The 25,494-nt window shown below is 41.3% G+C and overlaps 1 protein-coding gene across 1 annotated transcript in view; it reads left to right on the top strand.

Moving 5' to 3' along the window:
• The first annotated feature begins 13,746 nt into the window (after positions 1-13,746).
• Fak (protein tyrosine kinase 2 Fak) overlaps positions 13,747-25,494 on the top strand; it is a 42,316-nt gene continuing 30,568 nt past the window's right edge. The window contains exon 1 of the mRNA XM_077427258.1: positions 13,747-13,857. The gene's annotated coding sequence lies outside the window, so the exon portion shown is untranslated. The remainder of the gene's footprint in view (positions 13,858-25,494) is intronic.

Here is a 25,494-nt window from a genome sequence, read left to right as displayed (position 1 = left end):
GACAGCAAACGTGTCATATGTAGAGATGGGCAAAAATGGGAATTTTGAACGAACGGGAAAAAAACCCGGGAATAAACCGGAAACTTTGGGAAAATTTAAGTTTTTTACATAAAACTGTAAAAATTAAACTCAATTAAAAACATAAATTTTTAATTGAGATTGACCAAAATAATACAACATATTTTAGTAAATAGGTAATAATTAAAGAAAGGTCACATTAATTTAAACATAAGAGTCTTTATAAAACTATTTGGATGTCAAATATAACATTTATTCATACAATATATTTAATATAATACAAAATCTTCTTTAACATTAAAAATTTTTAGTATTTATATTTCAACAATAGATAAAGAAAAGTTTGATGCATATATTGCTTCAAATCTATCAATTTGATGACATTCAGAATCAGTAATATTTTCATGATATGATTCTATTCGCCTACGTCTTATGCTAGGTAAACGTGTAGTAGATGCAATACATAAAGATTCAGAAGTAGTGGGCTGATCTATTGCATCTATATAAGTCAATTGTTCAGATGATGAAATAGTAAAAATAGTCAATAGTTATTTATATTTAGAACAAATAACACGAGAAGTAATTGTGGCAATCCCGAGGTACTGGCCATAAAACAATCGAGTTGACCAACGCTTCACGGGAAGCAACCACTTCCTTCCCTGCCGTCTAAATAAATAGTTGTGCATAACAAACACCGTCCTCTCACTCGCCTTACCCGTTACCCCCATAAAATAAATGCTTTTGGATTAATGAATGCGGTTTTAAATCAAAAATGCCACTTCACCTGAAAAAAAGATCTTCAATTAATGTTAAATTTGGACATTAAACGCCAAGTTGTTACAGTCCAATGCACTCAAAAAAGTATGGAACGCTGTATGCTTGACATAAAGAGGAAAGACAGGAAACGGAATACGTGGGTGAGAAATATATATAACAACAGTAGTGGTTCACTACTGTTGATCTGCACTATATCCACTACTAGTGGATATAGTGCAGAGCATCGTAACCTTTGGATATTCGCGACACACATTGTTTACGACTCGTAGAGTTTGTCAGCTACGTACATACATATGTGTGGGAATCTCGTCACATTCACCAAGCGGAACGATGCCAAAATCCTTCGAGAATATTCCGCAACAACAAACTAAATGCTCGTACGACCACTTCCATCAAGCATTCCAGAAAATTCGACGCCTCGACAAAAACAAAATTCCTCTCGTACGCATCAATAAACTAAATGCTCATACGACCACTTCCATCAAGCATTCCAGAAAATTCGACGCCTCGACGAAAACAAAATTCCTCTCGTACGCATCAATAAACTAAATGCTCGTACGACCACTTCCATCAAGCATTCCAGAAAATTCGACGCCTCGACGAAAACAAAATTCCTCTCGTACGCATCAATAAACTAAATGCTCATACGACCACTTCCATCAAGCATTCCAGAAAATTCGACGCCTCGACGAAAACAAAATTCCTCTCGTACGCGTCAATAACCACTTCCATCAAGCATTCCAGAAAATTCGACGCCTCGACGAAAACAAAATTCCTTTCGTACGCGTCAATAACCACTTCCACCAAGCATTCCAGAAACCATATAAAAGGAGGTACAACGCAAACAACGCCAGTCGACACACAGCAGCAGACCAGTCAACATCCAGCTCCTGACCAGCCACCACTTCACTACGCGGACTTGGAAGAACAACGAGCCAGCGACACTCTACCATATCCAGCGACTTGCCGAACATAGCTGAACGCCGAGCCAGCGACACTCTACCATATCCAGCGACTTGCCGAACATAGCTGAATGCCGAGCCAGCGACACTCTACCATATCCAGAGACCGCTGAACGACAAACTTTTGCCAACAATTAATCATACTTGTGTATACGTGTTACTACCAAATAAATACCATATTCAACATAGCTGTATTTAATACCGAACACAGACGAACCTGTCTATAATACATGGCGGACTGGTGGTGAAGAAGACCTTCACAACAAGACTAGATCCCCATACCTGGTGACCCCCGACTAAGAGCCACGCAGCCTTCAAAGCAGTCAACAAAGCAGCCCACAGCGCAGTCAACTTCCAACCTCACCATACCTGGTGACCCCCGACTAAGAGCCACGCAGCCTTCAAAGCAGCCTACATAGCAGCCCACATCGCAGCCTACATAGCAGCCCACATCGCAGCCTACATAGCAGCCCACATCGCAGCCTACATAGCAGCCCACATCGCAGCCTACATAGCAGCCCACATCGCAGCCTACATAGCAGCCCACATCGCAGCCTACATAGCAGCCCACATCGCAGCCTACATAGCAGCCCACATCGCAGCCTACATAGCAGCCCACATCGCAGCCTACATAGCAGCCCACATCGCAGCCTACATAGCAGCCCACATCGCAGCATACAAAGCAGCCCACATAGCAAACTACACAACTGCTAACATCATGTCTGTAAACGGAGACGACATCCCAGCAGCCCAGAACGAAAATCAACAAGAGCAACCACAACCCTTGGAAGCAGCCCGCATCGCACTACGTCTACCAGCAGTATTCAAGGAGAACATCTCGCTATGGATCGGCATAGCGGAAGCACACTTCGACAGCGCAAATATAACAAGGGACTGTACGAAATACGGTTGCCTTGTCACCGCCTTGGACTACGACACCCTCTCATTCGTCAGTGACATAGTGACGGGACCCAATGCAGCGAACAAATATCAAAAATTAAAGGAGGCACTACTAGAAAGACTGGGAGACTCATTGGAGCGCCGCACAGCACGACTTCTCACGGGTTTCGAACTAGGCGACAAAAAACCATCACACTTGCTACGACAGATGCAGGAGCTGGCCGGCCCGCAGCAAAAAGACTCACAAATAGTGAAGACATTATGGACACAACGACTTCCAAAACACGCCCAGGCCATCCTAAAATCAATACCAGACCCAACCTTGCAACAACTCGCCCTCACCGCAGATCAACTGATGGAAGTTTACCACAACATAGAAGTGAACTCAGTAAACCAGCAGACGCTCCCACACCCAAAAACAACACCAGATCCTCTACTGCTCGAGATGACTAATCATGTCAAATCACAACAGCGCCTCCTAATCGACCTGGCCAGAGAGGTTCATCAACTCAAACTCAGAAACCCCAGCCAACAGCAAAACCCGACCTACAACCGAAGCCGAAGCCAAAACCGGACTATGAACAACCACACAGAAAGCCGCTCACGCACCAGAGGTCAATCTACAACAAAAGGAGAACTTTGTTATTTCCACCACAAATTCGGAAACCTCGCACAAAAATGCCAAGCACCCTGCAAATACCAATACAAGGAAAACGAAAACGGCGACTCTCAGAAACGGCAAACAGAGCGCCCGGTACCCAAAAATGCCGACTAATAATCTGGGACCAATCAACAGACCAGAATTACTTAATCGACACTGGTTCAGACATATCCGCATTACCACCAAACAGCAAGAAATCCAACAAACCTAACAAATCCAACAACACCAGCACTCAGCTACACGCCGCTAATGGGACCATAATAAAAACCTACGGTTCAAAAGCAGTAAAACTCGACCTCGGACTACGTAGGAACTTCAACTGGGAGTTCATCATAGCCGATGTCAACCGTGCCATCCTCGGAGCCGACTTTCTGAGCCACCACAACCTACTTGTCGACCTCAACAAAAAATGTCTCATCGATGGTGTAACAGGACTAACCACAAAGGGACACACCATGACTATACCTTCACTTGGACTCTCAACAATAGCCAGCACCGACGAATACCATCATATTCTCACTCAATTTCCATCCGTGACAACACCACAGCTGGAAAGAAAAACAGCAGCGCACAAAACTCAACACATCATAGAAACATCAGGACGACCAGTGTATTCCAAACCACGAAGACTAGCACCAGCCGCCCTAGAAATCGCAAAAAAAGAATTTAAAAGCCTGACAGAGAGCGGAATTTGCAGACCATCAAAGAGCAACTGGGCCAGCCCACTCCACATGGTCCGCAAACCCAATGGTGATTGGCGCCCATGTGGCGACTACAGACGTCTGAACGCACAGACAACACCTGACCGATACCCCATTCCGCAAATTCAAGACTTCGCACACAAACTACAAGACGCAAAAATCTTCAGCACGATAGACTTAATAAAAGCTTATCACCAGATCCCTGTAACACCAGAAGACATACCGAAGACGGCCATCATCACCCCTTTCGGACTTTTCGAGTTTACCGCCATGCAATTTGGCCTCTGCAACGCAGCTCAATCCTTCCAGAGATTCATGCACGAAGTCGTGGGAGAACTGGAGTTCTGTTTCGCTTATATCGACGATATCCTGGTGGCATCAGCCAACAAGGAAGAACACGAGAGGCACATCACAATCATCATGCACCGCCTCAAACACTACGGTTTGGTAATCAACGTTGAAAAGTGCAAGTTTGGAAAATCGGAAGTATCCTTCTTAGGGTACTTAATTACTTCCAACGGCGTTAAACCACTTCCAGAGAAAGTACAGACCATAGCGACATTCAAAACACCGGAAACTTATAAATCACTCCGACGATTCCTCGGAATGATAAACTTTTACCGCCGATTCATCCCACACGCCATCAATTCACAACAAGCCTTGTTCGACGCAACCGCGGGACACAAGAAAAACGACAAAAGCCCCCTCGTATGGACAACTACAATGACGGAAGCCTTCAACAAGTGTAAAACCGACCTAAGCAACGCAACAATGCTAGTACACCCCAAAGAGTCAGCAATACTATCCTTAATGGTCGACGCATCAGACAGCGCCATGGGAGCAGTCATCCAACAAGCAAACAACAACGAAAACCAACCACTGGCATTCTTTTCAAGGAAGTTCAACACAGCTCAAAAAAACTACAGCACTTACGATCGAGAACTAACTGCAATCTACGAATCAGTACGATATTTCCGACACTGGCTAGAAGGACGACAATTCCAAATACTAACTGATCACAAACCTTTAACATCAGCCTTCACGAAACAAACAGAACCAGCATCACCAAGACGTCAACGCCAGCTAGACTACATAGCCCAATTCACAACAGACATAGAACACATCAAAGGTGATGACAACGTAGTAGCAGACACCTTGTCGAGAATCGAAGCCATAACAATACCCCCAAACTTGGACATAGAGAAAATCATAGCTGAGCAACAAACCGACGAAGAACTTTCAGAACTACGAAATTCAGACACGGGACTAGAACTACGCCACCTACGATTGACAAACATAGAACAACCAATTTGGTGCGACATATCTACTGGCAATATAAGACCATACATACCCGCATCATGCAGAAAGTCAATCATAACAAGCTTCCACGACCAAGCACACATAGGACCAAAACCAACACAACGAGCTATACAAACCCGCTTCGTTTGGACTAACATGAAAAAAGAAATACGAGACTACGTACGCACATGCATTCCATGCCAAAAAACCAAGATCTCTCGACACACGAGAAGCCCCACCCAAACAATATCGGTTCCAGACACTAGATTCAACCACATACATATAGACCTCATCGGACCACTACCCCCTTCAAGAGAATATATGTATTGCGTAACAATCATAGATCGTTTCACCAGATGGCCAGAAGCAATCCCCATCAAAGACATCACTGCAGAAACAGTTGCGAAAGCACTCCTGGAAAACTGGATTACTAGATTTGGCGTTCCAGCCACCATCACAACGGACCAAGGACGCCAATTTGAATCACATTTATTTTCACAACTAATGAAAATCATGGGAATCAAACGTCAGAGAACAACAGCGTACCACCCTCAATCAAACGGAATAATAGAACGATGGCACAGAACACTAAAAGCATCCATCAAAGCCTGCAATACAGACAAATGGACAGACGTTTTGCCCATGATACTACTGGGACTACGATCAGCAGTCAGAGAAGACATTGGCTATTCTCCTGCACAACTGACATACGGCACAACACTTCGTCTACCAGCAGACCTATTTTTAAATACACCACCCATAGACGCATCAACATTTGCCGGAAAACTACAAAGAACCATGCAACAGATAAGACCCACGATACAACACCATGGGCAACACAAAACTTTCGTCAACAAACACCTCCACGACTGCAAATACATATTCTTGAGGACAGACTCAGTACGAGCACCACTACAACCACCATATGAAGGACCATACAAAGTTTTACGACGAAACAATAAGAACATGTGGTTAGACATAGCCGGTTCAGAAAAAGCGGTATCAATAGACAGAGTTAAGCCCGCATTTCTACAGAACCCGGACACACCACCTACATCACAAGAACAGCCACAGCCAACTTCGCAAGAACAACCACAACCAGCACCAAATGAGACTCCACCAGAAACAACCACCAGGGCTGGTAGAAAAATAAGATGGCCAGACAGACTAGACTTGTGAACATATCAAGATACCCACAAATCCACACACATCGCTAACGCTCACCAGAGAGCCATGTGGGAATCTCGTCACATTCACCAAGCGGAACGATGCCAAAATCCTTCGAGAATATTCCGCAACAACAAACTAAATGCTCGTACGACCACTTCCATCAAGCATTCCAGAAAATTCGACGCCTCGACAAAAACAAAATTCCTCTCGTACGCATCAATAAACTAAATGCTCATACGACCACTTCCATCAAGCATTCCAGAAAATTCGACGCCTCGACGAAAACAAAATTCCTCTCGTACGCATCAATAAACTAAATGCTCGTACGACCACTTCCATCAAGCATTCCAGAAAATTCGACGCCTCGACGAAAACAAAATTCCTCTCGTACGCATCAATAAACTAAATGCTCATACGACCACTTCCATCAAGCATTCCAGAAAATTCGACGCCTCGACGAAAACAAAATTCCTCTCGTACGCGTCAATAACCACTTCCATCAAGCATTCCAGAAAATTCGACGCCTCGACGAAAACAAAATTCCTTTCGTACGCGTCAATAACCACTTCCACCAAGCATTCCAGAAACCATATAAAAGGAGGTACAACGCAAACAACGCCAGGGATGAGGTCCGCGCCCAGCGCCCGCAGTGCTCGGACGTGTCCCGCCGCGCAGTCGTTGTCGTTACCCGCGCTACAAACAGCTGTCTATAACAGCTGCGTCGCCGAAACCGCGATGTAACTACCGCTCGACTCTCCGAACGCGTCCCTCTGGGAATGAGAAGCTGTCCTAGCAACAGCCAAATAAACAAAAGTGATAGTGACAGTGACAAGTGACAAGTGACAGTGACACAACAAACAAAAAAAAAAAAAAAACCCACCCACAAGATGGCCAGTGTGCGGCGCGATGGCCGTGGTGGCAGTGACACTAGCGCTAAAACGCATAAATTCACGGAACATGACTTTAAAAAACTCGTGAAGGCGTACCAAGAAATGAGGGAAGAAAACGCTTCCCTCAAAAAGTTAATCGCGACTCACGCAGCCCAACGAGCAGCTGACCAAGCAGCCCACTCCGCCCAACTGGGAAACCTCGCGTCAAACATGTCGCAGGCTCAGTCGACAACGACGACCACAAAGACGAAGGATATGGCCACATCCCCTCAGACGTCACCACGCAAAAACGGTAAGCGTAGAATGACGAGCCCACTCAACACCACACACACACAATTACAGTCGCCCCCACCCATCAGCAACAGATACGCGGCACTTGCGGAATCCGACTTCGACTCCGATTCCGAATCCGTGCAGTCTAACAAAATGGAGGTTACTTCCGCTGCCAAGTCCCCACCCGCATCAGCAGCCGCACCTGAACCCACACAACCACCCACACCTACACAATCACCCACACCTACCCAAACACCTGCACCTACACAAACACCTGCACCACAACCAGAGGAATACTCCTTCCCTGTTGGCATCATCCGAAATCGGAAACATATTCAGAAGCGTCCAATTCACAACACACCCACCCAACAAGCGGCCCTCAGCACACCGTCGGCAAACACGCCTCAAATTCGTACACCCCCCCAGACCACAAGCCCCGCTCACCCATCCAGAAACACCGTTTCGGATGTGCTTCCCAAACCTAAAGTTGCTCCAATCTTTCTAAGGTTGCCATCGGACTACAAGGTAGTTCAAAGGAAACTCGACGGACGTAACCTCAAATTCACAGCCGTCTACTCTGAAAACAGAGTCAAAATCACACCATGCACCATCGATGATTACCGCCAAATCACAAAAATGCTCCAAGATGAACAATTCCAATTCTATGCCCACCCTCTAACGGAAGACAAACCGCTCAAACTGGTCATTAGAGGCATTAGCCCCAACTATTCCGAGTCAGAAGTCCTCGCCGAGTTGGCCGATCTTGGCTACAAAGCCAGTAAAGCCACCGTCATGAAATCACGACGTGACAAGCGCGACATGCCCATGTTCACTGTCGAAACCACACGTGACGAAGAGGGGAAGAAGTTGTTCAACCTCTCCAGCATCTTCGGCCAACTGGTTCGCACCGAATCACTTCGCCGTGGTGATACTGTACCGCAGTGTCACCGCTGCCAAGGCTTCGGTCACGGCTCCTACAACTGCCATGTCGCCCCCCTGTGCATCAAATGTGCAGGACCCCATTTGACCACTGACTGTGTGTCAACAACCTCCACTCCAACTTGCACCAGCTGCAGAGGCCCTCACGTTTCCAGCTACAGAGGCTGCCCTTCAAATCCCAACAACAAAAGCAGGAAGAACTCCCGCCAACCCCGAAACCCCAACCCCTCCCACCCCCAACCAACGAAGACCAACGTACCGCAATATAGACACGAAAACTCAAATTTCCCTCCCCTAACCCCTCCCACCCAACAACCCAACATCAACACTAGCTGGAACCCAAACCAAGACCTTTCAAATCGGATGAGCAAAATCGAACAGTCCATTGACTCGATAAATGCCATCCTGCTCATGCTCACCCACCAACATAAAAAATGACTTGCTACCTCAAGATCGTTTACTGGAACGCCTGCAGCATACTCAGCAAGCGTGTCGAATTCGAGCAATTCTTGCTCCAACACTCCATTGATATCGCACTAGTAAACGAAACTTGGCTCAAACCTGGCAATCGACTAAACTTCCCAAACTACACCACATACAGAAACGACAGAATAGGCAAAGCCGCCGGCGGCACTGCCATATTCATCAAACACACAATTCAACACAACTTGGCCCCGCGGCCGATCACCACAGGGATAGAACTGACGTCGGTAGAAGTTTGGACTAACACTGGCACCCCACTCATCCTCCACGCAGTATACAACCCACCAAAACAACACTTACTCACCACAGACTTGGACAAAATATTCAACACCAACAAAGCCACCATTGCCGCAGGCGACCTTAACGCCAAACATTCCAGATGGAACAGTCAAGCCACTAACAATAATGGAAAAATTCTTTTAAGTTACTCCCAACTTTCAAACCCAAAAGTTTCCGTCACGGCCCCAGACGAACCCACAAGAATCCCCATTAACTTCAAAGGCAGACCCGATATCTTAGACATCGTTCTAACTCAAAATTTTCCGGGCGCGCAGTCCCTGACTGTAGTAAATGATCTTTCTTCCGAGCATCACCCGGTCATACTAGAACTCACCAACACACCCGTAACTATAAACCCCATCCTCCGAAGTACCATATCTTGGGAGAAATTCTCAACTCTCCTTCATCACACCGTCACTTACCCCCACTCAATTCACACCACCCAAGAAATAGACTCCGCTATTAACATACTCACGGATGAAATACAGTCAGCCTTAGACGCCAGCACCACCACCACACCCCACTCCCCTTTGCACCCGCAAGCTTTACCCCCCGACATTCGCGATCTTATTCGCCTTAAGAATAGAGCTAGGAAGGCATTCCAAAGGTACAAGGACCCAATCCTCAAACAGCGAATGAACAGACTTCAACAAGACGTTAAAAATGCCTTGTGGCAACTACGAAACGACAACTGGGATACCAAACTCAGAGCGCTAGAAGACGGACATAACGGTTTCTGGAAACTGTCAAAAATCTTCAGAAGCAACGGCAACAGGATCGACAGGATCAAAGTTGGAGATAAGTTCGTCTACTCCACCGCCGATAAAGCGGAAGCCCTAGCCGACAGTCTCCAGGACCAATTCTCTCTCTCAAACTTCAACCTGCAAAGTGACTTTTGCCAAATGGTTGAAAGCTCCGTCAACAGCTACCTCGAAAACCCAGCCCCAGTACCCATTGTCGCCACTTCGCCGCTTGAAGTCCTAAACATCATCAAAACTATCGCCGCCAAAAAGGCCCCTGGCCCTGACGGAATTTCCAACAAAGCTCTAAAAGAACTCCCTCAAAAAGCCATCGCTGCACTCACGGCAATACTAAATGCCACCAACAGAATCTGCTACTTTCCGAGTCAATGGAAACTCGCCAATGTCATTCTCATCAGAAAACCCTACTCGAACCCCTCCATCGCAACAAGTTACCGACCCATCAGCTTGCTATCCTCACTGAGTAAGATCCTGGAACGGATCTTAATCTCAAATCTCAACAGCGAAATCGCAAATATTGACCTTCTTCCCAAAACACAATTTGGCTTCAGACCCCAACACTCTGCCGTTCACCAGATTCACAGAGTTGTTGAAACCGTTATAGACGGTTTCGACCACAACATGTCTACTGGAGCAATCTTCCTAGACATTTCCAAAGCCTTCGATAAAGTCTGGCACTCTGGCCTCCTTTACAAAATGATTGCCGCCAACATCACCCCCCACTCAATACGTTCTATCGCATCCTTCCTAAGAGAAAGGAGATTTCAGGTCAAACTCAAGGACCGCATATCAACTCAGCGAGGCATCTCCGCTGGGGTACCCCAAGGCTCCATCCTCGGCCCCACGCTATTCAACCTTTACACACACGACATACCCACTCCTACACATAGGTACACAAACATCGCACAGTACGCCGACGACACGGCCATCTTAGCGAGCTCCGTCGGCCCCAAGGGAGTCTCGCTCGCCCTCCAGAAGTACTCGGACCAACTGGTAGCGTGGTACGATAAATGGCTGATGAAAATCAACCCGGATAAAAGTCAGGCAATATTCTTCTCCAGACGTAAAAAACGGTGCAAACCAGCCAAGCCAGTCATTATAAACGACAAACCAGTCAACTGGACCACGTCTACCCGCTACCTGGGGGTAATAATCGACCGCAAATTAACCTGGAGACCCCACATCACTAACGCGGTGCGTAAAGCTAGGGCAGTTGCGTCAAAGCTTTACCCACTATGCAAACCAAACAGCAAGCTCTCGCTTAAAAACAAGTGCTTGCTGTATAAATCCATCATCCGCCCACAAATCACGTACGCGAGCCCCGTGTGGGCTCACACTACCATCTCCAACAGATCCATACTCAGACTACAGACAATTCAAAACAAATTCTTGCGTGCCACGGGCAACTACGACTGGTACACAAGAAACACTATAATTCACAATGACCTAAGCATTGACTACCTCGACAAACACGTACACAAACTTGCCGTGAACTACTTCAAGTCTCTCGGCAAAATAGACAATCCCCTGATCAATTCCCTCAGTGTGACCAAACTCACGTCCAACCAAAGACCCATCGACATTCTGAAGATGGGTATAGGCTAAAATAGCACCCAATTTAATTAACCAGACTCAACCACCTCCAAACGGTCCATACCCGTTAACCACCCACTAACACACTAACCCCGACAGTATCCCACAGATGTTGCACTAATTTTGCTTAGTGTTCCAGATCGACAAACACCCCACAAGCGAGCAGCCGCCAGCCCGCACCACAAACATCACCGAGAGTCCGATCCCATACAACACGTTCGATGGATAGGTTAAGGGAGTGGCACTCCCTATAAACTATCGTTAAAACGCAGCCACAACTACTAACTACAACGCCAGTCGACACACAGCAGCAGACCAGTCAACATCCAGCTCCTGACCAGCCACCACTTCACTACGCGGACTTGGAAGAACAACGAGCCAGCGACACTCTACCATATCCAGCGACTTGCCGAACATAGCTGAACGCCGAGCCAGCGACACTCTACCATATCCAGCGACTTGCCGAACATAGCTGAATGCCGAGCCAGCGACACTCTACCATATCCAGAGACCGCTGAACGACAAACTTTTGCCAACAATTAATCATACTTGTGTATACGTATTACTACCAAATAAATACCATATTCAACATAGCTGTATTTAATACCGAACACAGACGAACCTGTCTATAATACATGGCGGACTGGTGGTGAAGAAGACCTTCACAACAAGACTAGATCCCCATATATGTATGTACTTCATCGAAAGTCGCTAGTTATTCCGTACATGCATAGGGACAAAACACTAACTAACATCGGTTTTCTCCCTCACACGCGATCCCACTCGTACGCATCAGGCCGAAGTGCTGGTCGGAGAATACATATTACCGCGGTGCACAGGTTACGATGCTCTGATATAGTGGATAGGCCATGTGGCTAGAAGGATGGACAAAAGATGTGCACTTTACTTCAAACGGGTACCTGTACCTGTACCTGTTCGTGGGTACACCAATTGCAACTGCACCTGTACTATGAAATGCCTCGCATTGGGCGCCAATGTGACGAACACCTGATATGGCACGTCACGTCCCCAGCTTGTAAACAGTGGGTGTTCGCACGTGTGTGCAATCGAGATCAGACAAATTACTCGTACATTTCTTCAAATATGGTGTGGGAATCTCGTCATCATCAAAACATTTACTGCGACGCAGAATACATTCCCAAAACCAGTCGAAGCACACCTGCAGCCATTAAACTAAACTCAAGCGGAACGGTGCCAAAACCTTCGAGAAAGTTCCACCCCTACCACTCGAGCGGAACCAAACCAGTCGAAGCACACCTGCAGCCATTAAACTAAACTCAAGCGGAACACCCCTACCAGTCGAGCGGAACCAAACCGGTCGAAGCACACCGCAGCCATTAAACTACATCGAGTGGAACGGCGCCAATCATTACAGAAAATTCTACCCCATCGACAAAAGCACATTCCTCGCTTACGCATCAACAATCACCACCACGGGTCATGTGATACCCAGAAACACTATAAAAGGAGGTACAACCCAAACAACGCCAGTCGACCCACAGCAGCAAGCGTCGACACACAGCAGCAGACCAGTCGACATCCAGCTCCTGACCTGCCACCACTAGACTACGCGGACTTGGAAGATCAACCAGCCGAACGAGCCAGCAACACACTGCCGTATCCAGAGAGCTTCCGAACATAGCCGAACGAACGAGCCAGTAACACACTGCCGTATCCAGAGACCTGCCGAACATAGCCGAACAACGAGCCAACAACACACTGCCGTATCCAGAGACTTGCTGAACATAGCCGAATGCCGAGCCAGCGACACTCTACCATATCCAGAGACCTAATATAATACCTAAATAATACCTTTGTACAATAATTAGGCAAACAATAAAACTTAATTAAAACAAGCACAACAGTGTTTCGTTAGGCTGGGATACGGTCAACACATACCTACCCCGCCTACAATGGGATTCGCCGTTGTCGATCAGTTACAAGCAAGGATAAAATATAATTTTGTAGTGTGGAGTGTGTAGCATGTACATGGAGAGAGAGGAGAATTTAGGTAGGGTTGGCAGCGTGTGAAGAAGCGTGGGCATGGTTGGAAAGTGCGCGATCGAAGACCGCGAGCCGAACGCAGCCTCTCTTCGGAGCGTTCTCCCTCTTCGCCGCCCCCTTCTCTTCGTGAGTACACCACATCCTATCCTACCTGTTGTATCGTATTGTAGTCTAGTATTGTATTGAAGAGACCACACTCGACTCGCGATAGCCATTGTTGTGCTATTGCTATTGCTATTGCTATTGCTATTGCTATTGCTATTGCTATTGATATCGATATCGATATCGATCACCGCCACCACCGCTGTAAGCCTCTCGGCTGACAGCTACACATGACTTTTATGTACCATTCAACCTAAACATATCACACTACAACACAACACGCCAATCCTTAAATTCAGTCTTCCAGACATTCCGTCTCTGCTGGACATCGAGTGATGACAATTCCACAATTATTAACCGTGTGTACATTCATACATACGATACTTTTTTCCTAACGAATTGTTTATTTTCAAACAAACCTTTGCGATTTCCATAGAAATTGTTCCAATTTAAAACAAAAATCATTCACTCGTAATTCGCCGCTATGACAGGACCTGCCACAAAAATCAGTTCATAGTTCGTCAATTATTTTTATATAGCTTATATTATATGTACTTAGATACTGTATATGTGTTTAAATCATAATACTATATAATAAGGTGACTATTTAACATGTTTTTAGGCCATTTATTTACAAATACATTAAAGTTGATAATAAAAAAATACATACTCGGCCAAATCAAATATCAACTTAATCTACTGACATTAAACATGTTCAGCTCGTTACCCAGTCTGTGCGATCTCGAATGAATAATTGATGGTAAACCCAGGCATATCAAGAAGATATAATTGATCGACCTGGTACATGGAACCTGATTATACTCACCAATACATTAATGATACCAAATAAACATTAAATATCATTAATCATTCAATTTTTATAAATTATAATGCTGCTGACATGATAGTTATATATGAACTCTAAAATTTTTAATTTAAGACTATTAAATTAGTATATTTTAGTGAAGAAGGTGACCAAATAGTAGAATTGTATTTACATTTTTCAAGTGGGTAGCGTTTCTTAGTAGGAAACCCAGTGATTTGATAGTATTTTTTGTAATGTAATTTATATGAGAATCGAATGTTAATATTTTATCAAATACAACTCCCAGATATTTGATTTGCGATTATGTCGGTAAAGTTCTATTACTTACATAAATACTATAATTATAAATAACTCTACAATTTGATGTATTAAACCTGATTACATATATATTTTTTTACATTTAAATAAGTTTATTAAATGAACACCAATCATTAAAAAATCATCAGAATGGTCGCCTTACAATACATATAAGAATCAGTGTCCATTGTAATTTAGTTTATTTGAATGTTGAGTTATTCACAAATTGAATAAAAAAACTTATGTATTTTGCATACAATAGTAATGAAATTGCTCAAAATTTAATTTAATTTGAAATTCAACACAAGTGTTAAAATTTGAAGAATGCAATTCAACTAATCCGTTAGTTGAAATTATTGGAATCGTTCTTCGAAATGTGTTTAGTATTCGACTTGTGATTTGTCGATGCAAATGGCAAAAATTTGTCTTTAGATTATAATTGCAAATTATTTTCCTAACAATACGATGAGAAACAAGTTGTACGACGTTTGCACTGTAATTACATATGTATACGTACACACACACACACACACATATATTATAGTTGAGTGCAATTTAACAATTGCCATGCGAATTTAAAAACAAAAAGGTTATTGGTGACAATAGATGGCTGACAATATGTATGTGACTAAACATGCGACCGAATGGAAACTGTTGTTGTGTTGAATTATTAAATTCCATACGTATTTGACTTCCTGAAGGCGACAGGAAGTATCGGAGGAAATGTCCGTCCCGTCACTCACTGGCTGACTAGTTCTGGACGACCCGTTGCAGATCATCGTCCGGTCACAGTGACGAATAACGATGAGGTGAATCGAGTTCAAAAAGGACCAATGTCCTTTTCGGACTGCCTACTTTCGTATTTGTAACTACGGCATCGATGTACAACTACAAATGTACGTGCATTTCAAATGTAAACCAAATCATTATTTGTTATATGTAGTCGAAAGAACATGCACGAAACTTTTCGTACATTTTCGTACCTGAATAAACCAATGGATGATTTCTCATAGATTATATATTGACCAAAAACTAGACTGCAGCTAGCCAAAAAAATTACAGTTGACCAAAACCTTCAGACATGAGTTGTTTGTAAAAAGGCCTCGGCTCTAATAAAGCTAAAACCTATTATTATATGTAAGTATACATGTATGTATAGTAATTTGTCGTTTACATGATTGTATCGTGTGTACACAACGCTACGTGCGATGAATCGTCTCCATAAGTTGTACAACTAACATACATATGTACATATATTATTTGGAAGACAAGTCACATCATCATCATGCAGTGTTTTCACTGTACATATATCATAAAAAGTGTCTGTAATGATTCCGCGACAAATCGCTCACGGATCTTTCACTCATTCGATTGCGGGGCATTTATTCAAGCATTACAATTTTTCATGTTCGCATAAAAATCTTAGCATCTCGATTTTTTAGTTGAAAATACCTGACTCGATATCGGATTTGAGTGCGTAATACTTAACCATTATTGATTATATGTGTATATATTGGAAAAACTTTGCGAACATAGATTTTATCGTATTCTATTTACGTATTTCAAATACCTTACAATCATTTTATAATAGTACTGTCGATACAATAATTAAAAATAAAACTGAAGTCTTGGATGATGAGTTGAACATATATTAACTACAAAAACATAATATTGTATTGTCCTGTTGATTATTGTACATATAAAAGAATTTATATTAACACCAATTAAAAAAATAATTGTAACTGAACGAAAATCCTTATTAATACGAAGAATTAAATAAATCTTATAATAAACCCTGTACTTGGTGAATAATTAGTTTGTATATATTTTATTTATTTATCTGTGATAGGATGGATAGTGTATTAATTCATCACGATACGTTTAATTGAGTTTTGGGATATTTCTTGTGTAAAAAAATAAAGTTTTTGTACGCTATTTTAATAATTTCGTGAAATTAATGTGGCGTGAGCGTTTTGTCGCGTGAGTGATTTATCTGTGAGTGTAATGAGTGAAATGTTGTGCGTGCGCCTAACGTCGTCGAGTGGAAGGTCCGTAAGCGATTTGTCGTGACACCGTCTGTAATGATCTCTGTTTTTTTTGGCCTCTCTTCCTTTGACACTAAACTTGAAATATTTATACAAAGTACATACATATGTATATTAATTACTACCTACCTACTATTCTTTATGAAACATTAAAATGTCACAAAACCACAATAGAAGAAGACGTCGTTATATGAAAACCGGAATAGCCGTTATTTTTAGCCGGAACGAAAACCGGAACAGTCAATCGGCTTTTTCGGTTTGTACATGTAAAGGTTATTAGTGAAGTAAAAACATATAATAGATAAGAGATAATGAGAGCCTATAATGTAAATTTTATAAGATATAGTGTGAAAAAGATTAAGTTATAAGCGGTTTTTAAACAATTAAAATCTGACAAAATGAGTCGGGGTCGAAAAGTCAAACATCAAAACTGGCTACAGACTAGTGGCAAAGTTAGCTAGTGGTTAGCTGTCACCTTCTCCAAAATTTTTGGTTTCTTAAACGTGTTTATTACGATTATTTCACCATCAACACCATCCAATTGAAATCTCTATCAGCGACCAAACCTCGCAAAATGGCAAAAGTTTCTAACCGATTGGAAGAATGTAGGAATATTTTCAGACCGATTGGCGAAGTAAAGCTAGTAAAAACCTTGTAATAATAATAACTAATTACTTTTTTATTATATTTTCGGATAAAAAAAATCGATTGAGTGCGGCCCGCGAATTCTTTGAGGTTTGACAGCCGAAATTCAAGACGCAAAGAAATCTTTCCAAACTGAAAAAACCGTTTTTATTTCCAGAATGTAAACCGGAACCGAACCGAACCGATATGTATTTTTACTTTATCTATGTACGTAGTAACAATAGATGAAGTTTTGTGATCATGCGAAAATTCGAACTCGAGATTTTGACTGATTCGAACTCAGAATCGATTACTGATCACGTTTTAATGATCTAGAAAAAATGTGTGTGTGTCTGTATGTGTGTCTGTGTGTGTGTCTGTGTGTGTGTCTGTGTGTGTGTCTGTGTACTTTGGGGATTTTTTCAACACCGTTAGTCCTATCGAACCAAAACTTAGTATCGGTTAATGAAATTCTTATAGACACTACGTAAATTTTTTTCAAATTTTTAAGTTGACCGGAAATGGTACCTCCCCTTATAGGTGTCCTCTTTTTTTTAAGTTTTTGAATTCGATTTTCTCCCAAACTACTAACTGAATCGGACTGAATTTTTTTTGCATGTACTAGAAATAATAATTTTTATAATTTTATATTTTTTAAATATTTTTATCTGAACCGGAAGTAGTACTTTTACTCTAGAGAATCGAGGTTTTTTATGTTTTTCTCAAAAGCCTTTTGATTATTCGAACTGAAATTTCATATCGATCAGTTAAGGCTCAATACCAAGTTATGTATAAAATTTGGTAAGCGTCCGTCGACCGGAAGTGGCAGTTTACTCTTGTTCGATTTTTCTTCCACTATTTTTTTCGACCCCTTAAACATGTGTGGTCTTCACGAAAAAATGCAAGTATAATTCTTGTATCAATGTGATTAAAATAAAAAAAAATCACTAATTTTAATAAACCGGAAGTGGGATTTTTTCCCTTCCGGAAGCATCCGGAAGGAAGGTCAAAATGTTGTCGCCTGGATCCTGACCACACCCCTGAACGTATTAAGCTGAAAATTTATATTTATATTATTTATGTACTAACTTAGATTTGGTAACGTTTTGGTCAGAATTCGTATACCGGAAGTAGTATTTTTTTTAAAAACAATATTTCATTATTTTTTCATTATTTTATTTTGACCTTTTAAATTATTTTAAGCGTCTTGATATTTATTGTGTATAATAAAGATAGTGATTTTAAGTAAAAATAAAAAATAAAATCATCAAATTTAATGAACCGGAAGTGGGATTTTCTCCTATTAGAAAGGTCAAAAATGTTGTCGCCTGGATCCTGTCCACACCCCTGAACGTATTAAGCTGAAAATTTATATTTGTGTTGTTTATGTACTAACTTAGATTTGGTAACGTTTTGGTCAGAATTCGTAAACCGGAAGTAGTATTTTTTTTAAAAACAATATTTCATTATTTTTTCATTAATTTATTTTGACCTTTTAAATTATTTTAAGCGTCTTGATATTTATTGTGTATAATAAAGATAGTGATTTTAAGTAAAAATAAAAAATAAAATCACCAAATTTAATGAACCGGAAGAGAGATTTTCTCGTCTTAGAAAGGTCAAAAATGTTGTCGCCTGGATCCTGACCAAACCCCTAAACGTATTAAGCTGAAAATTTATAATTGTATTCTTTATGTATTAACTTAGATTTGGTAACATTTTGGTCAGAATTCGCAAACCGGAAGTAGTATTTTTTTTTAAAACAATATTTCATTATTTTTTCATTATTTTATTTTGACCTTTTAAATTATTTTAAGCGTCTTGATATTTATTGTGTATAATAAAGATAGTGGTTTTAAGTAAAATTAAAAAATTAAATCACCAAATTTAATGAACCGGAAGAGAGATTTTCTCGTCTTAGAAAGGTCAAAAATGTTGTCGCCTGGATCCTGTCCACACCCCTGAACGTATTAAGCTGAAAATTTATATTTGTGTTGTTTATGTACTAACTTAGATTTGGTAACGTTTTGGTCAGAATTCGTAAACCGGAAGTAGTATTTTTTTTAAAAACAATATTTCATTATTTTTTCATTAATTTATTTTGACCTTTTAAATTATTTTAAGCGTCTTGATATTTATTGTGTATAATAAAGATAGTGATTTTAAGTAAAAATAAAAAATAAAATCACCAAATTTAATGAACCGGAAGAGAGATTTTCTCGTCTTAGAAAGGTCAAAAATGTTGTCGCCTGGATCCTGACCAAACCCCTAAACGTATTAAGCTGAAAATTTATAATTGTATTCTTTATGTATTAACTTAGATTTGGTAACATTTTGGTCAGAATTCGCAAACCGGAAGTAGTATTTTTTTTTAAAACAATATTTCATTATTTTATTTTGACCTTTTAAATTATTTTAAGCGTCTTGATATTTATTGTGTATAATAAAAATAGTGGTTTTAAGTAAAATTAAAAAATTAAATCACCAAATTTAATGAACCGGAAGAGAGATTTTCTCGTCTTAGAAAGGTCAAAAATGTTGTCGCCTGGATCCTGTCCACACCCCTGAACGTATTAAGCTGAAAATTTATATTTGTGTTTTTTATGTACTAACTTAGATTTGGTAACGTTTTGGTCAGAATTCGTAAACCGGAAGTAGTATTTTTTTTAAAAACAATATTTCATTATTTTTTCATTAATTTATTTTGACCTTTTAAATTATTTTAAGCGTCTTGATATTTATTGTGTATAATAAAGATAGTGATTTTAAGTAAAATTAAAAAATTAAATCACCAAATTTAATGAACCGGAAGTGGGATTTTCTCCTATTACAAAGGATAAAAATGTTGTCGCCTGGATCCTGTCCACACCCCTAAACGTATTGAGCTGAAAATTTATATTTGTATTCTTTATGTACTAACTTAGATTTGATAACGTTTTGGTCAGAATTTGTAAACCGGAAGTAGTATTTTTTTTTAAAACAATATTTCATTATTTTATTTTGACCTTTTATATTATTTTTATCCTCTTGATATTTAATGTGTATTATAATTATACTGATTTTAAATAATAAAAAAAATTTGAACAAAATCCGACAACCGGAAGTAGAACTTTTGTCTTGTGCAAGTATTTGCATATATTCGCGCTCAATTTGTATCGCTATCATAGTTATTAGTTCAATATTGAATTTTGTTTTGTAACCTTCTTATATTCCTCAAATACATAGATAAAGTCATGGGTTGGTCACACCCGAATTTTTTGACTTGAACCGGAACGGAAAAAAATAACCGAAATGTATAATAAAAATTTCGATATTTATTTTTACTTATTTTATTTAAGGAAAACCAACAGTCTTAATTTCAAAACACAACAAATAATAAATTACATTAAACAAAAGACCAATTATAGGTTTCCGCTGGTAGTAATAAACTAAAGCATACACGTAATCATATGTACATGAAATCTAATATATAATTTCAAATAAACATAAGAAAAAACATAGAAATTAAATTAAAAGATTATTCAAAAAATGATTTAACTATTGCTCGCCTTGCTTGTTCATGCGTATTATCAAAAATTTCAAGGTTATAATCTCTCGCTAATCGAATAAAGGTTTTATTTGCTCGCCACATAAAAGAGTTTTGTCTATAATTAGAGCTCGCATACGGAATTGCAATTGGGGCATAGGTACGCGACGATCTGCTCGGTATTTTTAAATATATTTTAGATAGGAGTAACGGACAATCGATTAAGCCAGATAATAATTTCATACGGTATGTAATATCTGCTATTTCTCTTCTATGCTGGAGTGGAAGATACGTTAAAACTGCTGCAGCTGTGTTCCGATGACTTGCTATATAGCATTATTTACGAGCAAACCCGCTGTCTGATTTACGCTGTCGCATCAAAAATCTCGATGAGAAGCCGGTCAGATCGGGATGTTTTTAGCCATTATTACATTTAACCGTAAAATCGACCGTGAACGAAATAACCTAACGCCGATCGCATTAGATTATTATATTAATTGCATATATGTATTTGATGGAGCGAGTGTGCGTGTGGCAAAACATCACAGTGCAGTACAGTGTATGAACGTACATATGTACATATATGATCATACATAATTTATTTGGGTGATGGGATGTATGACCGGGAGCCGTCAGTTGGTGGCGGAACTCCGACGAGCCAACACCTTTTTTATTCTAACCCTTTGCGTCTTTTCAACTTTTGGTCTCGGCTTTACTTTCTTTCTCCACGCTTACCATACACTCACCAGTGTGTTTTTGTTTTGTTTTGTTTTTCGCTTTTCACTAGTGTATTTAGATTCAAAATTTACCAATTTACACGTGCGCTTTTCTTCGAAAACCTTCGACATTTTCAAATCAGAAATTATCGTCGATCCGGAAAATGAAGGAAAACTCGCTCTCGAATTTTCCGTGTGACAGAACATCGATTAGCCGGAAAACTCGCGTCGTGGACAATATTTTTGCGGTTGCCGCAGTACCTCAGTCCCCCCTATAAATACAACAGTTTGTTGTATTTATTTTTCCCATTCGACAATAGTAATACAATAATAAGGTATTTCGCGTCCGAGAGGTGATCTCATCTAACCCTCGGGCTTGGGCTCAAGACACCTGTTAATAAAAATAAAAAAAAGCACTCGTCCAAAGAATAAAAAGTTTGTTCTGAAGCAAAAGTTTTAGAACAACACTAAAAATTGGCGTCAATTTGTCGGCCGCGGCGCTTACTCTATGACCGCTTGTTTCCTCATTTAAACTCATTTAATCGGTCTTAATATGAACAACTGACTTTATTCGTCGAGCTGGGATTATCATCCCAGAGATGTCTCTTCGTTCCATGATATGAGATGTCTCGTATCCCCGCGTCTTCGTTCTAACTTTCATATGCTATAAATAGTGCCGCGTTCTAAATTTACTTAGCGCGCCTTAGGGGACATGTGTATATGTATGTATGTACATATTTACTCTCTATATGTTCCACACGTATACAAATAAATTACCCCAAACTATTCAATCGATCTAGTGATCACAACTGACTGACACGTACTCTATATATATATATAAATATATTTATAGTCATAATTTGATTAAAACAGTGGGTAGTGGGCATCGGCCATCGTTTATCGGGCGACTTCCTCGCTCGCTATCAAATAGGAAGCCGGTTGCGATATCGCGCGTTAATCGCATAAACACAACCAATTACAAAGTGGAAGGAGCAAAAGTGTGCGTGTGTGTGCAAAAGAGTGCAAATCAGTGTCTGATGTCGAAGCGATTGGAGGGAGTAGGGATCGGGGGCAGAGTCTCCGGGGGAGGGCGCGGCCCCTGACGCAGCGCCCCCAGGATGGTGGAACGCGTCGATGGCCTGCTCCTCTACCGTCGCCCCGTCTACAGGCTCTTCCAATACTTGGAGACGTAAGTCCACCTCTTCGCCCTTTGACGACTGTTTCCACGATTGGATATTGTGATGGCTGTTGTTGCATGCGCCAAAATTGTATCTTGAAAATCGCTGCGGCGGTAGTCTAGGAAGGGAAATGTTTGTTCCTGTATCTGACACCGCCCCCGCCCCCCTTTTCTATGCCTTTATGAGATGATATACTAGACGGTTAATAAAGTTTTTATTAGCTTCACATCGCCATACATACCATACATTCTTCCGATCGCTTTGAAACTTTGCCATTTTACGAGGTTTGGCCGCCGATAGAGATTTCAATTGCGTCCGCTAATTCGATGGTGAAATATAATCGTAATAAACACGTTTAAGAATACAAAAATTTTGGAGACGGTAACAGCTAATCCTTTGCCACTAGCCTGTAGCCTTATTTATTGATTTATTTATTTACACATACCAGGAAGGCATTACAGGCAACCCCATGCGTCTTCCTGGCCAATTACAAATATTGCAACATTTTTAATTCGTTATATAAGTAACTGAATTACGAGACACTGAAAAACTCGCAAACCAATGAGACATCTATCTAATCGTACACAAACTCATTTATTGCACATTAATCAAACATAAATTATTGGCGACATATTGTATATATAGGAAGGATTTTGGCCAATTTTAACCGGGAATCGTTTCAACAATAAAATCAGAGAAAATTGGCAAACTCTGATAGGAAACGATCAACCCGGAGTCACAAATACAGGTCTAACCAGCAGCATACTCTGAACAATTCATTTTTTACTCGAGGCCCGGCCCTGGGATCGAACCCGGCACCTCACGACGCTAAGCAGAAGCTTAACAACCGAGCTATGCTGCTGGCTATATGTTTGACTTTCCGCCCCCCAATCGTTTTGTCAAAGGTCAATGGGCAAATAGTATGGGAGAAAAACCCACGGCGGGCAGAAATGAAATTGTGAGGATATATAGATAAATGTCTCTAGTTTATCAAGGTAAGGGTCGCTTTCTTGTGGGTTGTGGGAATATTGAAAAACGAGCGAAAAAATATTGCAACGAGCGAGACGCGACCCTATACCTGCGTGTGAGAGAGAGGGAGCGAGGGAGTATACCTACCGGGTACGTACATCAACATCACGCGGGACGTACATCAACTCGCCAAAACCCTTTACTTACCAGAGTTTCGTAAGCGTCGAAGGGTAGCTACCCGTGGAGAAGAAACCAAAACAAACCCGGAAGAAAAAAAATCTGAGTATGGCTGCTTTAGTAGCTATTTAACAGAACGACAACTTATATTTAATAGTAGTATTCGATTTTTTGAATAAATATATTTTTGGTTCCAACTTTGTTCTCCCATGGATTCTAAATAAAATAACCATATATAATGTTAAGTGAATTTATACTCTTTCATTTCATATCATTTTCATTCATGTCCGCGACCGGGTCGGATTGCGCCCAATGACCTTTGAATTGTTTAAACGCCTCTTATCTCACTATGTATATCTTTTAATAAATCCTTCGTATCACCTGTCCCCCTTGGTGCCAGCTAGCCTTTCGCAGTTTAAACTCATATAATTTGTATGTATTCCGATATTTGTCAGAACGTCTGTAAATTTTGAGGGGAAATTACATGAATTAATGTATTACAACGGCGGTGACTGTTCCAGATCCTGCAACTCTGAAAACGCATGGCCGCTATTTCCTCTATGCCATAGCATAGCTGATATTGTGACGTTTTGGGTATCAGTTTCAGCCTGAGATTAAGTATTTGTATGGCGGTGATTTGGATAATTGTGATCGTTTCAGAAGTTTTCCAATTTATCTCGTATAAATATTCGAAACGGCTTAACTGTTACCTACCCAGAGTACCCACTATTGTCACCACTGTGTGACGGTTCGTTTCGGTGCAACCTGTCATGGCAAAGTGAAGTTTAGAATGTGTCGCGGGTTGGTGGGGTTTGATTGAGTATTCGCGGTGTGCGACAGGATGTAAGGCGGACCCGCGTTTAGCATTTTGGGCACGCGTCGTCTGCGGTCGATTGAAATATAATAATAAATGCAGTGTAGGTGCGAATATAATATGCGTGCGTGTGTGTGTGTGTGTGTGTGTACATTGAAATGAAGTGAAAAACTAGTAATAAAAAGGTAGGAAATGCGTAGAAAGGTAGGTCAAGTGTGGCGCAGATATGCGTCAGTCTGGGTCAATACGGCCAGACCCCTTCGTCCCTGTCACGAGGCGGGTCTGGACGCAGCCGCCAGAGAGAGACGCGTCCGAGGGGAGGCCGATGCGAGGGGAGGTTCGTTGGCGCACAACGGGGGTAAACCCACCACCACCAGATACATTTCCTGTTCCTCGTGTTATTGGCCTGCCGCAATTCATTGCCCCTGCCCCCACCCCTGTCTATGCACTCTGCCGCCTCTCGCAACCATTCCCCTGAAAATTTCATTT

The sequence above is a fragment of the Arctopsyche grandis genome, chromosome 3 (assembly GCF_051622035.1).
Source record: "Arctopsyche grandis isolate Sample6627 chromosome 3, ASM5162203v2, whole genome shotgun sequence".
NCBI classification, from domain to species: Eukaryota; Metazoa; Arthropoda; class Insecta; order Trichoptera; family Hydropsychidae; genus Arctopsyche; species Arctopsyche grandis.
Note: the sequence above shows the minus strand (reverse complement) of the source record. Positions and strands in the feature narration are given on the sequence as shown.